Raw genomic sequence first — 20,929 nt, 5'->3', positions numbered from 1 at the left:
CTCCACCCATTTTAAACCAGTAGGAAAAAGCACATGCAAAAGCACAGAAAATGAAATCGCTCCTGAAAATATGAAAAAAAAAAAAGAAATACAAAAAAAAGTACAAAAAAATAGTGTGCTCATGTAATCCCAAATCACTCAGGGTAAAAAGCTATTTGAGAAAGGAGGTTTTAGGTTATTTAACCAAGAAGAACCTATTTTGTCCCATCAGTCTGTTTGCTTGTTTACTTAAGCAACCATTAAAATCCTACATGGCTTTTTTCCTACATGGGTGGAACTTCAACCCATTTTAAAAAAATCATTAAAATAATAATGTGCCAGTGGACAAATAAATGATGCATTGTGAATGGTTATTACAAATTACAGTCGACAGGTACAGATAAGAGTCTCAGTGTTTGTGTGTGTGACTGAGTCATATTCACAAACCCACGCTGACGCTAAAAGAGATTAAGCAAGATGGTAACACGGTGAAAATATCCTTAATCCTTTTCCTCAGCCAGAATTTGAATAACATTGCTCTAAATACCTTAAAGTGCCTCCGTGGACCAGAATACTGGAGCCCCATCCCCTCTTCAAGTTCCATTAGCCTCCCCAGAAAGTATATTTTCTCATGGAGGGTTTTTTTAAAAAAGCTCAAACATGATACTGAGATTTTCTGCCCATTGTCTCATGAGTATTTATCTACTCCTGTACCAGCTACTTTATAATAATTTTCAGCACCTTTCATTTCAGCAGAGATAAGAAAAAACCTATATCTCATAAAACAGCAGGAGCCTTAGTGACAAACTTCATATTAAGTTTCAGTTTTTCAGAGAGGACAGTGAACAAGGAAATTACACAGGAGTGTATGAAAGAAAGTGTAACAGAAGCTAATCTAGAAGTTAGGTGGAACTTAAGCTCTACAATAAACAGTGTCACACCAGCAAGAGATAATAAAATCCATTTTTTATTTATTAGAAATATTAAGCAATTCAACTTGGTCCAAAACAAATCAACAATTGCAAGACATCTTAGCTTTAAAAACAATTGACTTGCTTATCAATAACAACTTTTGAGATGTTTCACTGTCCTGGCAGCCTGTCACGCAGGCATTCCTGTTCATGACGTGTGTGAGCTGCACAGGCTCGTCAGTGACGACTTAAAGAGGGAAATGAGGCGTTGAGGTGAGAACGGAAGATCTCTGCTTTTGAGCTTTTACCTCAAACGGCTGCCCACGCAGTGTCTGAGGTGATTGTACCCTGCCATAGGAGCAGGAAGACACACACACACAGACACACACATATTTTTTGCATATGACAGTGAAGCAACTTCAAGCTTAGAGCATGCAGACTCAGTTAGAAATGTACATGCATAGCCTATAGGCTTACACATACAGTACATATTTAGAATGCATGTTCACACACTCAAAACAAACATGACCATAAACACACACACACACTCTCTCTCTCTCTCTCTCTCTCTTTTTAAAGCCGGTCTCTGCAGTTGTTTACGGGGTTTCTTAGAGGTAAGGATTTCTGACGCTGGCTCACCTCAAAATCTTTTCCTGTTTTTTGTGGCTAGGGAAGCAAACGAGTCATTGCTGCTTGTGTGTGTGTGTTTGTGTGAGTTCCCCTCTCATGAATTCCTGCATCTTTACGGTTAAGAGCAGGGGATAAGCCTCCCTCATCCTTGGTCCTGGCACATCTCCAGGTCCGGTGCCTGATGAAAAAGCAACAGCAAATTCCAGGCTTTATTAGCTCTGGGCTCAGAGACATTTGTTGTATCATATTTGACATGTCAGGGGCTGATCACCAATCCACATTGCTCCCTTTCCTTCTCCCCTTACAACAACAAGGTCTTTTCTCTGTTCTAAATGAGGTACGATGGGTTAATGATGGTTGCGTGCAGACGTGGCTATGCCCTCAATAATTACCTCGCTGGCTTTGCCTCCAGGTGTTCAGCAGACAGCTAATGATGTACTGTCTGAGTAGCGGGGAAGGCAGCGGGTGAGGCACAGAGTAGCTACACGGGGGAGAGTGTGATACGTTGCCATCAGCACTGCGACAACTCGATGGCACATGTGTTGCACAAGTACTCAGTGCAACAGCCTGGAAAAAAAAAAGTTCAAATCTTTACAGGTAAGTGAGATTTTTGTCCTAAGCCAGCTGCTGTAATCAGTTCTAAGCATTTTTATCTGTTAAAGGAAAAAGGGATTTTTTTGTTTAAAAAAAAAAACAAACCCAAAAGCCTATATCTAATCTACTTTTGTATTTTTGGCCATCATTCCCATCAGTTACAATAACATTTTACAAGCGTCATTTTGTAGATACACTAACAGAAACAATTTAAAGGAATACTCACCCAAAACCTTTTCAGTATCAAACTTCCCCCCCTGTAGACTTGAGGTGTGGCTTGAAAGGTTTGCTGATTGCTGTTTCAGGGTGGAGGCCAACATGTCAGACCAGTTACAATATGACCCAACTACTTATAGGTCAAAAATATCTATCTATCTATCTATCTATCTATCTATCTATCTATCTATCTATCTATCTATCTATCTATCTATCTATCTATCTATCTATCTATTTGTTTCAGATTCAAAATAGTCTAGTAAACAGTCTTAGCCATACATTCATCCAAGCAAAAAGCTTAGAGTACATAATGTATTAAACTAAGGATTAAGGACAGTTTTGATAGAAGAAAACTGTGAAATCAGCTACACTAAGTTTGAGGACAAAAAAAACCTAATGCTATTTTGTTTGGACGCAAATGTTTCCAGTATTATGTCTATGGCTCTTAAGTCATTGTGAAAAGAGTGATCACAAACCACTTGACTCTGTTATGAAGAAAACCTGACAGTAACCGAAGCTGCAGAAATTGGTCCCCCATCTCCAGAGACATGACTTATCTAGTGTGAACAGAAAAGACTGAACACCTTCTGACTCCCTCACCCGGACGGGAGTCAAAGAGAAGGTATAAACATAATGTATATAATAGAGTTGGCCTCGATCCGATCCTATATCGGTATTGGGTCCGATATTGACATCATTCACTATTTGGATATCGGACCGACAGGGTCAGTCCACCTAGCAATCCAGATTCCAGTCCACAGCTTGGACCATGAACCCGCCATAACGTCACATGATACATGTCACCGATTCAGATTCCATTCCACATCTTACCATGAACCCGCGGCAACTTCAGTGTGTAACTGAGTGGGCAAATAATGTTAGCTGTTGGTTTGACTAAAATGTCCTTTGTTTGGAGATATTTTAGCCTGGAAACGCTGAAAAGCAAGACAGCTACTTGTGATGCGTGTAAATCCAGCGTACCGAGGGGCAGAAGCACAGTTATATTGTACAATACAACCAATTTCATCAAGCACCTGCAGAGGTTTCACGTGAAAGAGCACCAGGAGTTCACGCTAGCCAAAGGACAAGGCGACACCACCAAGCAGGAGACTCTCGCTTATGCTTTCAAGAAAGGCGATAAACTTCCAGCAGACAACCCAAAGGTTAAAGGGATTACAGAGTTGCTCAACTTCATTATGGTGTCAGATTTCGCAGCCTGTTGGAGCACTTAGAGCCCAGGCATAATCTGCCATCCAGAAAATACATTTCAGAGACAGCTATACCCGAACTATACAACTGAGATTTATCACTCGTCTTAAGAAGAAACGCCGTGTGGTTTATTTTAGCCTCATGATGTAACTTTAAATACAATACCAACAATAATAATAATATTAAAGTAAAAAGAGCTCTTGTATCGGAATCTTTATCGGTATCAGCAGTTGTGTATCGGAATGGGATCGGAACTGAAAAATGTGGATCGGCCCATTTCCAGTATATAAGCTTTCTAACTATGAGTGGAAAATCAGGCCATGGGTGATAAAAAGACACAACTCACAACACTGGCAGAAACTGACAAAAATGCATAGGGTGGGGCAAAAACAATGTAAGAAACCGAAATCAGAGGAATGCATTAAGTCAAATGAGTGACACTGTATTCAGTGGGGGAAAGATTATCATTCCTGTTGCTGACATGTTATCACACACACATGCAGATCACATAGGAGTGGAAAACTGCAAAAGAGAGCCTGTAACATATTGTTCATGTTTCCTCCGTACCCTCTGGAGCTCACGGAAAAGAGGAGGAAAGACACGTAAGAACATTCAAGATCTAGTTGGAGACGGCATTACTGTCAAACCATTTGCATGTGATCTGCTGCGTTGCAGTCCACAGCAAAATGTATGGTTGCTGAAAAATAATGACTTGCATAGATTCCGTATGATTCTGTGGGACTAAATCACATTTCTGGAAAAATGTACTGCACCATAATGGATTTAATGGAATGAAAATACATTTAGTTTGCATAGTGGACATGTTATATCGATCATAATCATCATAATTTACACTCAGCAGCTGTGCTACCCATTTATTTTTTACACATGACAGGAAAAAACACAGTTGAGCCTCGTGTGAATAATTCCACGTGTTCAAGCTGTAGCATTTTTTTTCTCACGTCTACCTAAAAGTATGTCAGCCTGTGTATATGCTGTATGTATTCAAGTGTGCATGTGTTAGTGCACAGTCATTGATGTACAGTAACAGTGCTCCCACTACAGAGCTGATATAACCCAGACAGTAACTGCCAGGTGTCTGTTGGGGCAGGTCATCATTATCTGGTCTTTCTCATTCACACAGAAGATGATTTCATGAGCTCCCCCTCCCTGGGAAGAACTTCCCAAGAAAATATTGCATTTATTTGGCTACCTTACAGCATCCCAGTCCACATTTAGACATCAATAATGGCTGTGCAAATATTCAGTGTTGTGGTTACAGTTATACCCAATCAATCAATGTGTTTGCCATTTTCCGTTGGGCAGCTGACATCATGCTCTTGCCAACAGGGAGAACAAAAGAACAGGAAGGGCGTACTCGCTGCATGTCCACACAAACAAATCAAAGATTTACAGTTAAGACCCTGTCTTCCTCACATGACAATTTCTGTCGACTGCACCTGGCTGAGGAATCTTCTCTGAAGAAGCCAGCAGCACTGTTGGATCTTATTTAGGATTTATGTTCTCTCAGCAACAGTTATGCTTGTCTCTCTAGTTGTGCATAAACGCATGTGAAACATGTTATACCACAAACATACAGTGGGTTTTTAAACTGAATACAGCAGGAGGAGAAGAGTTGAAGTGGAAAAAAGAAAGATGAGAGAACAAGGCAATTCTATTCATTTTTTTTGCAATTAAAGTGGACTGTATTACCACTTCGTCCTCATTCAGCACTTCTTTTCTCTGTATCTTAACAGAAAAATAGCACAGAAGTACAAAGAAGAGCCTCTTCCTGGAGACATTTACTCCACTGCCCGTTTACAGGAGGCAGGGCTCCTAAAATCTACACCATCTCTGGGCCCAGCTGTTTCCTCTTTATCAGATTCTAGATAGTGGGGCAGCGGAAACAAAGGCCAGCGGTGATGGAGGCAGACACTGTCAACACAGATTCTCTTATTAACCTTTTTTTTTTTTTATATATATTTTAAATAAATAAATAGTCTTAACTTAATAGTCTAACCTTAACCCAACTTTTTCCAACAAGATGAAAAATTGCCACAAGCACCCCAACATGTTTTTATTCATCTTTCGTTGTGAGTGTAAAACACAATTATCAAAAACAACACAAGTTTTGTCTTGAGGGCTGGATGTCAGCCATCTGCAGTGACTTAGCTCTCAACCTTGGGAATGTATGTGAGCATGTTTTCTCTCTTTTCTTAATCCTCTCTCATTCTTGCTGCGCTTTGGCTGAGTGGCATGACCACTTAACTAATTGTGTTGTGAAAGATGCTCCAAGGGTGCTGATTTGGCTTTGGTTTCCAAAAGTTTCCAAAGTGAGGATGCAGGTTTTCTTGAAGCCGGGCTCTGCAGGGGACAAGGCTAGGAATCGACAGATGTGCTAACGGCTCCGTGAGGCCGCACTTTGGTGCTGAGGCGTTCTAAGCTAGACGCTGACAGTACGCTCACATGTTCACAGTGACAGCGCTGACATGTCATTTTTAAGCAGGCGAAATGTTTACTATGTTCACCATCTTAGTTTAGCCTGTTAGCGTGCTGATATGTGTTAATTAACAGTAAACACAACAAGTACAACTGAGGCTGATGGAAATGTAAAAAAAAAAGCAAACGTCCTGTAAGTATTTAGTCCTGACAAAAGTCTCTTGTCTATAGGACAAATTGAAATTATGACTTGATAAAGAATTGATTGAAGAATGTCTGTACAATTATGGCAACCCATCAAGTAGTTTTCTTGTTCTGTTAAGGAGTTCTTGAGGGCAGTATGTAGTGGATAGACTTACATACTCAAAATTCAGATACTCAAATAAAATGGCAAACAGTAGATACAATGCACTATATACTGAATAGGGAGTGATTTCAGACACAAGCCGGGTGTGAACTGCCTACCAGCACCTCCAGTGGTTCCACTGGCAACCTCAAAGTAAAGACAAGACTTCAGGAAGTCAATGCATCTTCTCAAGAAATAGACCAGCACATAACCCCATAGTAAAACCATTTAATGTTTACATTTCAGTTTTTGTATGGACTGTTTTCCAATGTACAGAGTCAGATAAGCTGTTTTACCCTGTTTCTGGTCTTTATGCTAAGCTAAGCTACGCTAACTAGCTTTTGATGTGTTATCAATCTTTGAATTTAACTTTAGTGGGAAAGCAAATAAGTATGTTTTCCAAAATGTTTTATATTTTGTACACACTTGTCAAAAAGAAATAGATCTCAAAAATAATGATAGCCTACTAATGCTATTCAGTGTCATAACTGTACATCATAAATCTGTTCTGGTGAGTGGGCTGACTGAATAAACACTTTGTCCCAGTTTTAATCCTCCTACTGTACACAGGAAATCAATAAAAACATATTCTTAATCACTGTCACTTCACACCTTTGAACTCTGCATTTCAAAGAGCCGTCGCTGTCACTCTTCTTCTGTCACTGCTGAGATTATTACTGAGAGGGTTTGGACTCGAGGTCATGACTTGCAGGTTTGGAGGACCTGTGCTGCAGAAGTGGCCTCACTGCCGGGCTCAGTTTTTTTCCATGAGGCCTGAGGAACGGAAGGAGCTGAGGCTTTGTAGAACAGATGTTCCCGCTCAGCTCTAAACCAAATTACGCACGCAAGCTCACAGCCACGGGCCAGAACCACACGAATGCTGATTGAATGGCAGAGGGGGCAACAAAAGCAGATCAGGCTCAATAAAGCAGCCGCATCATGAAATCTGGCCAGTCTTTGAGGCCCGAAGATGAAAGGGATATTGACATGGCTATGGTGACTAAAAGAAGAACTGGAGGGTTCGGTCTGGGTACCCCTCCCCCTCCCTTCCTCTGTGGATGTGTGCGTGTGCTTTCATGAAAGCTACAGACTGTACTGTACGTTTTTTATTACACTGTATGAAACAGGCAACCTGCAACTGGATGAAAAAAAAGTGTAACTCATATAGAAAGTTGAGGTTTGGACTTTCTTTCAGTTTACTGGAAATCATTTGGTACAACACTGACAGCAGCTGCACTGAGGTCAAGAGGGGACAAGTTCAAGTTTTGAAAATTATTTGATTTCTTTTTAAACATTTTATTTTCCATACATACATTTTTATTTCTCTAGATAACTGGTCATTTGCATTGTCTTTAAATTCTAAAAGAATAATCTTACAAAATATCCCCCAGTGACCAATATACTGTAAACTTTCAGTTTCTTAAAACCCCCAGACTGACCTCCTGACCTGAGTCTGCTCAATAATGGTTTTAATCCTGACTAGTAAAGACATGCCAACCCCAAAGCACAAAATATGGTAATAAGGTGTAATTAAATCAATCTTTTCTGATGTTCTCACATTTTGATGACCTTTTTTTTGTTTTTGTCTCCACCTTTGGTCTTTCCTGCTGCAACATGTTTACCTCTTGGGGATAAATGATGTTATCTTATCATGCTGAATAAAAAACAATGCTGGACTGCGTTCTCAGGCACATTTAGACTTTATTGCATTAAACCGTGGCAAGATTAGTAATGAAATGAAATATTGGTTACGCCTATATCATCAAAATCAATCATGCTCCAACGGTTGACAGTAGTTAAAAACCTACTGACATTTAGAATGATCCACTTCATGCACCATTGTCCTCCACACTCGCTTTAATTAAATGCTTACACAAATCATAGCTAACTTGTCAGTGGCACTACCTGGCACTACAGCAGTGTGATATTGCCCTGAAGACAATATCACACCGCTGACACAATGAAAAAACAACTTTCTAACAATTCTTGGGGTAATCTCCTCAAGGTTTGCATGGAACATTTATCCACTGAAATTCAAAGTAACAGAAATATAACTTTATGGTCCCATCCACAATCTGTGCAGTTGCTGGATAACAGCAGATTCATCATGCTTGCTAACGAGCTTCCATTTTCCTGTGGGTATGAATATCTGATGAAGAACTTCTCCTTTGGTGGCTGTGAGTTATCTGGAGAGTGGGGAGGAAGCAGCATTGCACACATTCCCAATTGCTGATAATGGGGACTGCTGGGTGACATCAATTACACAGGCATAGCAGACATTTCACTGGGATTACCTCACAATGAACTCCAGTCTCAGTCTGGCCTTTGACAGCACAGAAAGACAGAAAAAGAGAGGGAGTCAGAGAGAGAGAGACATAAGCATGAGACAGTGAGTGTTTGCAACCTTGTCGAAGGAAGAATGCTGAAATAAACATGAAGGCTGAGCAGAATGAGATCAACGGCATCAGTATGTAACAGTATTTACAAAACGGCTTGGGACGCCAGGACCTACCTATTACGCAAAAAATGGTAAATCTGCTTATGAAACATTCATAAAGAAAGGGACAGTCATCGCACTCAAGCTGCTCTGCTTTGCATATACTTCAGGGCTCAGTGCCGTTGTCTGACAGGTTTGAAGGCTCGGGTTTGATTTTTCATCGGGGCCAGTGGCTCGAGGCTAACATCCCATGCAGCTCTGTGTTGGGCGTGGTCAACTGAACACAGCAACCGAAATGCTGAATCTGGACTGGGCTGTCTTGCGGCTGGGGGTTGGTGAGCGACACAGATCTTGCTAGTAAGAGGGCTCCACTCCTGTTCCTGCTGAACTGAGCCAGTTTTCAGGTAAAACACTGATACCAGTTCAGTAGGCACGGGAGGGCACAGCCCAGACATCAGAATACAGGGGGCCGTCTGTATGCGAAAACAGAGGGCATTTTTTTAATCCAACAAAAAAGATTACATGTAGCGTAAGAACTGTGACAACAAACAACAACCTCTGATAGGGTAAATCGACCGTTGTGCCCCTTCCCCCTTTTAGGTACTGCTGCTGGCCCTGTCTCGTTTTCCATTCTTGCACTGCACGCTAACAGTTTACTCTGTATCCATTTGTCCATTTACTGGCAACATACAGTATGTTGTACTGATTGACTAAGTTTAATGTCGAGGTGCCAGATTTCATACTGCTGCAGTTACCGCAGTGCTAGCTAAGTTAGTCCTGGCATTATAAGCGTGCTAAAGGATAATGTAAAATCTTTTGCTCTACCATAAGTTGGTAGAGAGCTGCTAATGTTAGCCTAAACTCATAGCTTCCACATAGTAGGGGAATAATACACGGCTAGTTGTGAACAGGATCGGGGCGTTTTTCCACAAAAGGTTAGTTAAGTGTGTGCAGGTTTCTCCTCCAACACGAGTCCAGGCTGCCATGTGGCACTGGTACGCTGGTCCTGAGCGAACTCAGTTGGGTAAAAACTGGGCATGCTCACACAGTGCTGACATTTAGCACCACATTCCTCAAATCTCAATACAACCTGTGGCATTTTTAAGTCCACATTAAACCTGGGTCAAACTGTCTCATTAAAATGCTTTCAAATATATTTGGCATGCGTGATGATTCTTTCCAGATGCATAAGGTTAAATAAGACAGTTCTTGCTTCAAGCAAACAAGAAAAAAAATGCACAGCTTGCCTCACATATGAACTGTATTGCACAATCAAGACCTGCATTTGGTCCAGAGAAACACATTTAACTCCACATTGGACCTTGCTCTTCAGTCTCTCTGTCTTCTCACCTCCCAGCCTCCCTCCCTCCCTCCCTCTTTCTCCACCTAATCTCTCGTCACTCCTCTCCTTCTCCCTCCTCCTTTCTTCATATCTGAGATCATCAGGTTCTTTCCATTCACCGGAACAAATCCCCTCCGTCGAATCAACTATTTCACCTCAGGCACTGAACTTAGCCACTGTGAACAACACATAGCAGGGATCAATGCTCACCAATTAGCTAAGCTCTGTGCCTTTAGCAAGTGGGTGGCTGGCTTTTGAGGAAACAGAGACTCATGCAGACCTTTACGTGACTGCTCAGTGGTGAAGTTTGGTGGGCTTCAAAAACTGCAATGCTTATGATGCTGAAGATTGCTTCGCCCTCAAAAGGGCTCATTCATATTGAGTGTCAATGTGCTGCCAGTTGAGGACCCTAGCCTTCATTTTAAACATCAAAATCGTCTCCTTGTCTATAAATTTAAAATTCAAAAGAGCTGACACGTGATCTGCCTGCAAAAATGTCTTCTGTCGTGTGAAGCTGTGTGGCTCTCATATACATTTACATCGACTCCCTGACTGGTTCGAAAGGAGAGAACAGTGAAGACAGTTTAAATTTCAGACAGCTGCACATTTAACTGTAGCCTGAAATGCATTTCGGCATTTTTAAAGGGAGACACATATTCTTTCACAGTTTTCCATGTGAAAGTCTGATCCCACAAGTTAACCTTTTGAAGTCCACTGAGAGAGTTGATCACAATATCCGTCTAACCTCTCCAATATTTATTCCTTTGACTCCATAGCAACATCCCAAATCAGATATCAACTAAAAAAAACAGAACAGCAACGGAGACTAAAGACAAAAGCATCCCACAGTGGAAATATAGTGATGTGACTGGGTCATCTGCTGAGCTGTGAAGGAGTGGAAATCCCTGGCAATGTGATTTTTGTTTCTCTTTGTGCATCAAATCACGGTGCCAGGAACCCTCCCCACCACAGCCGGTGCAGAGGCTGGATCCACTCTGCACCTCTCTGCCCTTCCCTGCCCTCTGTATCTTCTCCAACATCCTCCTGGGCTTCAGATGCTTTCTTCCACAGCAGCTGTGGAGCACCTGTGACCTGAAAGACAGAGAAAGAAAGAGACATGCGCGGTACATTACTCCTCAGAGAGCCTAAACAAGAACCTTTACTTTCGAACTTGAAATGATCTGATAATAATCTGTACCCCCGGGATGAAAGATGATACAAGTTATCTCGCTAACAAAAAAAGGAAATTTATGGGATGTGACGAATGACTTTGCAAACCTTTCTGTTGCACAGATCAGCACGATGCAGCAGATGTGGAGTCTAGTTGGAACATGCAGAGCCAGCTACCTGGTCAGTTTGTTTAAAGCAACTCGGGGGCAAAGAGAAAACACTGCTTGTTTGAAATGGCAAGAGCAATCCAAACTGTCTGGTGCTCCTGGACGTCAATAGTCTCACTATAAAATGTCAGCCAAGGAGAACAGGCATCACAAGGAGATCTGTGTTCTTTTAAGCAAATAATGAGCAAACTATAACAAATGGTTCTGTTTTGTCTCTGTCTCCCATTGAATGAATGGTTTGCAGGTCTGTTTGATTTGTTTTCCCACTGTAAATGGCTTGATGCTGCTGGGTGGATCATAGAGAAAACAAACCCCAGCTCTTTTTACAACTTCCTTCTTGCAAAACTAGAGCGCCAGCGTGTATTATTATCTTTTGTTGTTGTTTTGTCCAGTTTTGCATGGAAAATTCCCAGCCCACCATGGTGAGGAAGGAATAACGACAGGATTGTTGAGCAGTGAGGAGGAGGTTAGGGCTGAGTCTCTGCAGTCTATCCTTGATCACGTTTCATACATGGTCAGTGTCCCCTCTCCATTGATTTGAGAGTCAAAATGTTTGGAGAACCACAGAGCTGTGTCTGTCACAACAGGGAAACTCAGATCTGTTTATTTCTCTATTTATATTGGTTTGTTTTGGAGTAACTTAGGAAATATTTGAATATGTTTTTCCATTTGAAGAAAACACTATGATCAGATGTTCTATTGCTACATGCAATTGTTGTCTTACATTCCTGGACTTTAAGGAATTGCTTGATATTTTGGGAAACACATTTGCTTTCTGACAGAGAGTTAGATGAGAGGAGTGGTATCATGCTCATATTTGTCCATTAACTATTAAGCTGCAGCCAGCTTTGCTAAGCTTTGCTCAGCACAAAGACTGGAAACCGGGGCAAACAGCTGGCCTGGCTCTGTCCAAAGGTCAGAAAATCCTTCTACTCGACCTCTAAAACTCACTGATTAGCATTCTACATCTCGTTTGTTAAAAACAAACAAACACAAAATGAAGAAAACTGTGTCGGACCAATTCTTGACAGAGAGCAGTAACTTCCTGCACTGTCCCCTGGTTGACTGGGAACTGCTCACAAGCAAGAAACAGTGCGTCACATAACCCCTTTAAAATGGTGAATTCCACACTTTCACTCATTTATGCACTTTGTGCTCAAGCTAGCTGAATTACCTGGTTAAGATGCATAGCATGTGCTGTGAGCGGGCAAGTCCCCAGTTTGTCTCCCGACCGGCCACACTCTTTACCGCATGTCATTCCCCTACTCTCTGTCCCATTTCCTGTCACTCTCCACTGTCCTATAAATAAAAGTTATACAAATGCACCCAAAAATAATATCTTTAAAGGTGCACGTAGGCAGATTTTCTTACCTGAGAGAACCAGATCTTTGTGCTATAAGCTAAGCTAACCAGCTCATGGCTGTATCTACATATTTAAAGAACGGATCAATAATGGCATCAATCTTATCGTATCACTCTCAGCCATACTGAAAACTATTCCTTTAATTATCAATCAATGCATCAACTGTGCTTTTTTTTTTGCCTAATTTGTTATTAGTGTATGAGCCAAGGATTAACCAACAACATATGTGACAGTTCCAGTAAGAAGATGAGGAATGAGAGAGAAAAACTGTAGAGATTCATTCATAATCAACACTGCAGGTACACTGGAAGTACTATCATCAGTGCATTTTGAAATCTTGATAATTACAAAGAAAATACACAAAGACTGTCTTTTCAAGTCCTGTCTACACTTGCATGTGTATAAAAACATTACAGTGTCTGCTGACAGGAGCTCAATGGCATCCGTACATAATTTTATAAAAGAACTGGGTGTCTTCCACAGCCCTGGTGTTTATGGGCAGAGCCACAGTACATGTTGTACAACCTAAACGCAGGCGTGCAGAATCCATCCAGACAGAGAAATATGCCTGTCCTGTCAAGCAGCGTTAGCAGTCTGCCCCTCCCTGCACAGGAATCATGAATAAATATGTTTGTCTAGGTTGTGAGATGTGGAACTTAAAGTTGTGCTTCGGTGAACAGTTGGAGGAAAGCGTAATCAGGGATCGCCTGCTTGTGTGTGTGCGTGTGCGTGTGTGTGTCTACAGTGGTGTTTCTGTTGTGCATGTGCATGCTTGAATTGATCTGCTTTGTGTGTGAAAGAAAAGAAGAAAATGGAGAGAGAGAATCAAAGGGAGTGGCCAGTGTTTGTTTGCAGGGTGTGGAGGCTCAATATGGGAAATAATTGACATTATTGTAAGGTTGTCACACAGTCAAGCAACAATCAATCAAAAGTGGCTGAAACTGCTTTTGTCGTAATTTGGGTTTTTTTTTTAAATAATTGCAGAATAATTCTCTGTTAATCAACTAATTGTTGAAGTTCTACATTGGATAAATACTCCACTGCAGAATGAAGAAGGATGATGTACTGTTTTAAATCTATCTACACCATCAGGACAAAATTGATATTCTAGCCTACTGGAGGTTAAGTGTTCATTTGACAAAATTTCCATATGTCCACAGCAACTAAGTTTGACTTTCACTGTCATTTGTTTGTGGTTTGTGAAAGCAGAATGTCATGTCTCCAGTTTGTGCGATTCCAGATGAACATATTTTACAGCCTGATGGTACTTATTGTTGTACACAAGGCTGAAGGTGCAAACAAGTCACCGCATTTAGAAAGCGCATGGTTTGCACTCTCAGCCGAATAAAATGACCTCATTCACACAGCCTGGAGGAACTGCTTGTTGGGCAAAAGGCCGAAGGACAGCTAGAGTGGAAATAACACAGAGCACAAGTGGCATTTGGTGCCCTAAAAACACAACATTTTTATGTAAAGAAATACAGAAACATTCCTTGCCTCTCTCTGACCATTTTCTTACAAAGGTGACAAAAGCCACACACCATTTGCTGAAAAGCAGTTTCTCATGTAATTCCGCTCTTGGCAGCTGGCAGTGTTTACACAGGAGATGTTGTGATATATGTGGTGGGGACCACGGGTGTAAGATTCACATCTGAACCCATTGCTGACGTCACCCTGAATCTCACACATCGGTGCCACTGCGTTTTGTTACCCCGCTCTCACAAAACACAGCCAAAGTGTTGAGAGAGAGAAGGAGAAACAAGAGACGGAGAGAAATGCAAGTCTGTGAGAACATGCGTGTTTGTGAGTGAGAAAGAGAAAGCAATATCCAGCCTAATTGCATACACAAAGCCTTGGTTTATGGATACCATACCATCACACTGTTCCAGTCTGCAAGTGTGCAAAGCTCTTATGAAATATGAAAATCTTTTCAATACACGACCTTTGGGGGAACGGCTTTGAATGTTTGCACCAGGATGCTCCAGTGCTTGTTGGGTAGTTGAACAAAGCATGAAGCCCCCGCCCGACAATTTCTGTGAATTTACAAAACCGCCAATCACGCCCAGTTCACGCAGTGATTGGTCAGGTGTGTGTGGAGGTGAAAAAAAAAACGCAGAGTTTTAACCTCTCTCAAGCGCTCTCTTTTTATTCTTCACTCATAAGTCAAAGAAAACACCATGAGTTCTGTTACTGTTACCAATATCGTTTCTCGACATTGGCCTGCTTTTCACGTTGCCTTTGAGAGTGGCCCAGGTCTTCTCAAGTATACCAGCACCTTAAAGATGTCAGTATGCCTCAAACTAAGTACCTCACAGATCATCGAACAGCAACTGAAACCTCTTTCCCCATATACACCTTTCTGCCGTGGAAGTTGACAGGCTGCAGCCAACAATTCCTGTAACTTCCCGTAACCGATAATCTGGCTGTACAGAAATGAGCCAGGGTTTCAACTTTTCTATAAAGTTCTCTTTTTACGTTCTTCATGAAATCTTTCTGGCTTTTTGTGTATACAAACATGTGCAAGATCATGAATGCCTCTGAGGAAAGATAGTCCAAAAGTGTGCACCATAATTCCTGTAGTTCAACGATTATTATTTTCACAGCTATAAACAATTTTGCCGTCGGACATGTTTGGAGCCTCCCTCCTTCACCTTTACAATGTCATCAAGGAGAGAGAGCCCAGAGATATTATGTACAACCATTTCTCCATACAAGCCACACTTGATCAGAGACATAAGACATGGACCAATCTCAACCAATCACACCTCTGTAGGTAACTAAAGATCCCATGAGCATTAAAAAGTCATTACCAGTGTTTGTTGGGTCTGGGCTTCATTACTTAGCTCATTAGATCACTCAGTCTCGATAAACCAGCCCTCACATGTGACTGATGAAGGGAGCAGGCATCAAGCAGGAGCTTTTTCACATGTCCCATTAACAATAATTCACTTTGCATAGCGTTAATGCAATTTGGTGGGGATGTAATTTCATGCAGAATCAATCATTACCAACCTTTTCTTAGAAATGAACTACAATAAGACAGAAGAGACTAAAGGGATTTGGGAATTTTATGTCAAAAAGTGCTTCATCATGTGACTCATGTGAATGTTACCTTTATGGAGGCACTGACTCACCTCTTATAAGAACAATGGAGAAATGAAAAAATGCTCTGGCTCTCTGCTCTGACAGGAATATGATTGATTATAATGCATGAGGGGAAATGGCACAGCTGCATTAAAGTCTGGCATAGGCTATCTCTGAATCTGATAGTTGTAGCTATCTCAGCTATTAGCTAATAGCTGTGGCTATGCTGATAACATTTTGTGCAGAAGGGAAAGACTCTCAGCAGGAACCAAAGACAAGCTGAGGAACAGGAAGACAGAAAAGACTGCCCGGTTCATCTGAGGACACAGGGATGTATCAGCACTGCTGTTAGTAGAGCTAACTCCAGTAAAGTCTCATACTCAACTTAACCGACCGCTTTTTATTTTGTGGCACACCCTGAACACAGCGTTCCTGCAGTTTTAGACACCACCTATAAGAAGAAAAGCCAGCTAGAGGGCACTTCTTAGTTGCTTTTATTTGATCTGTATTATCCTTAAAGGGGTCGCATAATAAAAAATCTTTTTAAAACAACAGGTTATACCTGCAGCAGAGGCTGGAGCTACATCTTCCCACTCAATTCGTTTAAAGATGAGGAGGGAGTGAAGGAGGTTTGGAAGGGATTCCTGACTGACTATTGAGATGCACCCGTCAGCATGGCGTGTGAGAAGGCCAGGAGGAGTTGGCGTGTTCGGATCGTGACCTCTGTAACCGGCAGGCTCCCTCCCACTCCAAGCATGCAATCTCTCCACAAACTGTGGCCTGTTTTTCCACCACACATGGCTTCAATTGGAGGCTACTGCTGCTGCTGCTGTGTCTGCAGCTTGGAAAAAAACAAAACAAAACAAAAAAAAAAAACAAAACAAAAAAAACAACAACCAGGCATAGCTCGACAAACCTGATTATGAAATCAGTGACTGGCAAACAGAGCTGGCAGTGTCACTAAATCGAGGGTATTTCTGTGGTGTTCACTGACTTGGCAGAAGAAGAAATGGACTTGCACTTTTTTTTTCTTTTCTTGAAGTCTTTATCCATTGTGTGTGTGCTTTAATGTGTGTGTGTGTGTGTTTATTTGCGTGTTTGTGTGTGAACAGACCTATATTTAAAGTCTCACTCCAGCGCCAACAAGGCAAGCTGTTTACTACTTGGTTGGTCGTAAAAAGTAAATATGCATCAGTCGGGGCCTATCAAAGGCTCCTTCATTTGGTTCCTGGCTGAGATGGCCTTGGATGTGTGCTGTAATTGCCACGGCTCAGACAGAAATTCTCTGTGGTAGACGCATGGCCGGGCTGAAAGAGCCGAGGGAAACCATGCTGTCCTGTACACTTAAACACCCGCCAGTTGATCTGAGGGGAACCAGTGAACTCACAAAGCGCAGTGAAACCGTGAGAGAGGAGGAGGCAGTATGGCTGCACACAGGACACCGACACACACACACACACAACAAACTACGGCGGGGTCACACAGGTGCACTTCTCGCAGGGGAACACACACCACACAATGACACATGTGCTCGCACTCACATAAATGAGATCGATGACAGCAAAATTAGCAGCCAAACCTAAATAACAAACATCTGTTTATAGTACGAGAGACAACGCCCATCTCAACATCTGCTACAGATGGTGAGTATCTGGTGTTTGGCCTGTTCTGAAGAAGAGTTTAGAAGAGTTTAGATTTAAATCTAAATTGCATGATATCTGACCACCAGAGCAAACTAGACAAACTAACAGAAAGACTGCATTAAGTTTAATCAGTTGTTATGGCTAATGTGCAAGAAATAATTTGTAAACTCAAATGTGAAGTCAAATTTCTAAGTCCAATATTTACTTCTCACTGGTTGACCAACTGACTCCAGAGAATAGAATAGAATAGAATAGAATAGGTTGTTATCATCCTACGTGCTACATTTTGTTCACCAGATGTACATTTATTTTGCCTGGCTAAGTCTGTCTAAGCTTGTGCATTGTAAACGGCTGCTAAAAATGTTATATTGCCAGGTTGATGAGAGCTGTGAGACTCAACGATATAGCTTCTGTGCCACAAAGAAGAAGCAGAAGAAGAGGATGTACAGAGCTGCAGAGCTGGGTGTGGATTCCGTCCGTCTGTTTGTCATATGCATGGACCCTTTCCCATTACACAGTTATGTGACTGGGTGTTATCACCAAAATGTCACTAAATGCAGATTCAAGCATGCATATGGAATCATCCTTGTCATTTATAGTGCTGCATCTAATGCCCACAAACATAAATGATCTCTAACAGCATTAGCCTGTCATTGTGTAACATGTCTCTTACACATGGGAACAACTTACTGATTTAGCAGGCCCAGATAAAGCCTTGGAGCATGCTCAAATATTTGAACTATTTGTCCAGAAATGTTCCCTTGCACTTGACTTTAGGGTTGGTTTATCAAACCAAACTCCTTTTCCAAACAGTGGTGAGATTATGGTGTTCTACAAAACCCCCACAGTCATGAGTTTGCTGAGAGAAAGTGCTGGTACAGCCGCCAAGAGTCATGCAGGTGTGTGTGTGTGTGTGTGTGTCTGTGTATGTCTGTGTGTGTCTGTGTGCATGTGCGTGTGTAATGCTTTCTGTTCACACAGATCAAAATCAAATACAGGTTTATTCAACTTTTATGAGGTTTTTATTGATCTGGCACTACAAAATTCACAATGTAAAGTAGCCTCAAGTAAATAAAGATTTTATTTTTCATTTGACCCTCAGAAACAACAAGATTCAACCACCCATGTGAAATATTTTTGGTGCCAGTGATGGCTATAAAACCAACTGCTTGTTTGTCATACAAACAGATGCACTGTCTTCCCAAGTGCCATCACAAAAAGATCAAAGCGAGTCTATGACAACTGCATAAACTCTATAACATCACACTGATGCTTTGATCAAATCTGTTGTCTTGTGTTTGTGACAAGTCAGCCGCCAGTGGAAGAAAGGATGGTGAAATCAGGAGAGGCACAACAGAGCAAAACTAATAAAATTTGGAAATGGCATGCAACACCCACATAAGGACAAGACTCAAAGGAAAAAAATGTGTGTGAAAAAGCATGTGAGAGAGAGAGAGGGAGGGTTTGCCACTCACCATGCCCACAGGTCCGCTTTTGCTACTCGGGAGGTCTGAGTCACCTCAGAGTTCGGATGAGGATATGCACAAAGTGGAAGAGTTGACCCTTTGGGAAGGACCCCACTGACTGATTTACTGGCTGACTAACTAACCATCTGACTGTCTAATGACTGACTTGACAACTGCATGGCTGCCATGACTGTCAACCAGACTGTGCCAACTGTGCCATTTCAGATCCAAGAATCAGTCAGCGGTGCAATCCTCAGAGCCGAGGTCTCCCGCTGAAGTCTCCCTGCCAAAGCTGTCCTGTCCTGTCATGTCCTGCTCAGTTCAGGTTCGGTTCCCTGAGCTCGACAGCCCAGCGAGGAGCCGAGTGAGGGGTAAAAATGAAGATCTGTCCACCCTTGTTCCCTCAGCCTGCCAGGAGGAGAGGAGTGGAGGCTGCTCTGTTCCCATAGAGGTCAGCTGTGGAGTTAACACACCCAGCCAGCTGGCTGCTAACTGCTGCCTGCCTGCTACCGGAGTTGTCTCCCCCTCTCTCCCTCTGTCTCCCCTCCCTGAAACCTGACAAATCACTCTGGAGACACAGCAGAGCAGCGACCCACTCAGCCACTCACACACAGCCAGGAGTAACAGTAGAGACAGAGAGAGACTTTCAGCCAGTTGTCCCAAGAGATCCACTGTCCATATGAGAGTCTAGAGGCAGAGCTGCCAGTTCTCCCTCTTCCCTCCCTCCTTTCTCTATCCAACCCTCCATTCTTCCCTCCCTCCCTCACTCCCTCCCTGCCTCTCCTCTTTCATTCCCCTCTCTAGTTTTTTTACAGCCTCCGCTGAGACAATCTTATTGTGGCAATTGCATTAGCCTTTAGCGAGTGAGGAATGGCTTTTAGTGCCTAATGCAATGTTGTGTCTCTCCATCTTTGTCTTTCTTTCTCCTTATCTCTCTTTTCTCTCTCTTTCCTCTCTCTCTGTCTTTCTCTGTCTCTCTCCCAAGTGTCTACCAGTTTGACATGTACACGTACACATACACACCTCCTCTCCTTCCTTCTTTGCAGCTTTTCTTCTTCCTCTGTGAGTTATCCCTTAAAGGGACACTGTCTCCCTTTTTGCTCATTCGTGGAGGTGCTGGAGCTCTTTGAAGGAGTCCAGGTGCAGGATCACATTTCTTGAGGCTGAGAGGCATCGATTGTGTTTCTCTGTTTGCCTTGTGATTGTCTCAAATGTTCACCTGCCATTATAGAACTAATGGTCTACTGTGCCACTGTGGGAGATGTGTATGCATAATCAATGAAACAACAATGGGCAGAAAACACATTTAGCCACTTAGCATATGACCATAATAACAGTAAGAACCATATAATCACAACATATGTTGGAAATTTGAGTTTGCAACACATAGGATACTTGTTCTCAAACAAGTTTCAGTGACCTTGGATCAGAGTACATTAGATTTAACACTTTCATTTCAAAATAAGGTAGATTTGAATGTTGGCTAAGCCCCTTTGTGACAGGGGTTGGGAGCAGATTTTATCAGATATAACTAGCCTGCATGAGTTGGTTGAAAATGCTGTCTCTGGTTGACTTTTTAATGTTTCCAGCTGGCATTTGAAAATGAGAATCCCGTAAGTGGTTTCGAATGTGACATTGGCTACATACTGTACATGTCATCATGCTATGAGACCAGTGGCGGAGTGGTAATCAGGAGGGTCAGGAGAATTCCCGGTGGGCCGTTAGCATTTCGGGGCCCGGCTGATTGTTGTGTTGGCTAACATTATTGCATTATGGGCTACCTGACTGCACCATCCGAACAGCCTAAACTTCACACTTGCAGCCCTTTGTCTCTCCCAGCATGAGAGCCACAACCAAGTCTATATTTGCAGTAGGGGGATAAATGAATGGCCCCTCCTCAGTGATACAACCCCAGTGTGCCTTGAATTGCAAC

At 42.1% G+C, this 20,929-nt stretch overlaps 2 long non-coding RNA genes across 2 annotated transcripts; both read right to left on the bottom strand.

Moving 5' to 3' along the window:
* Window positions 1–653: 653 nt before the first annotated feature.
* Window positions 654–5,052, bottom strand: LOC139627153 (uncharacterized). The gene is made up of 3 exons (XR_011692508.1): window positions 2,341–5,052; window positions 1,913–2,087; window positions 654–1,698 (listed from the first exon to the last, which is right to left on the bottom strand). It is a non-coding gene; the product is annotated as an uncharacterized lncRNA (long non-coding RNA).
* Window positions 5,053–8,005: 2,953 nt separating this feature from the next.
* Window positions 8,006–20,269, bottom strand: LOC139627152 (uncharacterized). Its single transcript, XR_011692507.1, has 2 exons — window positions 19,006–20,269; window positions 8,006–11,195 (listed from the first exon to the last, which is right to left on the bottom strand). It is a non-coding gene; the product is annotated as an uncharacterized lncRNA (long non-coding RNA).
* Window positions 20,270–20,929: the final 660 nt, after the last annotated feature.

This window comes from Trachinotus anak, unplaced genomic scaffold (genome assembly GCF_046630095.1).
Source record: "Trachinotus anak isolate AG129_WGS33_773 ecotype Australia unplaced genomic scaffold, CSIRO_AGI_Tana_v1 ptg000010l, whole genome shotgun sequence".
Lineage (NCBI taxonomy): Eukaryota > Metazoa > Chordata > Actinopteri > Carangiformes > Carangidae > Trachinotus > Trachinotus anak.
This window is presented reverse-complemented; position numbering and strand designations above follow the sequence as displayed.